This window comes from Acanthaster planci, linkage group LG18 (genome assembly GCF_054643075.1).
Source record: "Acanthaster planci isolate LZ-2023a linkage group LG18, COTS_SCS, whole genome shotgun sequence".
In the NCBI taxonomy this organism is placed as follows: domain Eukaryota; kingdom Metazoa; phylum Echinodermata; class Asteroidea; order Valvatida; family Acanthasteridae; genus Acanthaster; species Acanthaster planci.
In genome coordinates, this window is record NC_141794.1 from 11,750,301 (window position 1) to 11,750,674 (window position 374).

Sequence of the window (374 nt, forward strand, 5' to 3'; positions counted from 1 at the left end):
TTGTACGTTTGTGTTAGTTTGGTTCGGCGGATTCAATAGCGTTCAAGTATGTGTTTATATTAAGGTATGAGAATTTGACTGTACGATTACAGTAAAACGACTATTACCGTTTGTTCTAAAATAAATTCCGTAAAAAGTTGAGTTACCATTTCCCTTGATGTGTAACCAAAATCTTATAACAAAAGAACAAAAAAGAGCATTGTACTGAGAATCTCACAGTCATCTTCGCGAGTTCAATCAACATCAATAGGAATAACTGCTTTGTAAACCTTTTGCACATGTGTTTCGTAGGCCCTCGCACCACTGCTCTGGCGTAAGTTTGTTCTGGAAATCGGGGGTGGGGGTGGAATGGGGGAGGGGGAAAGGGGGTGACG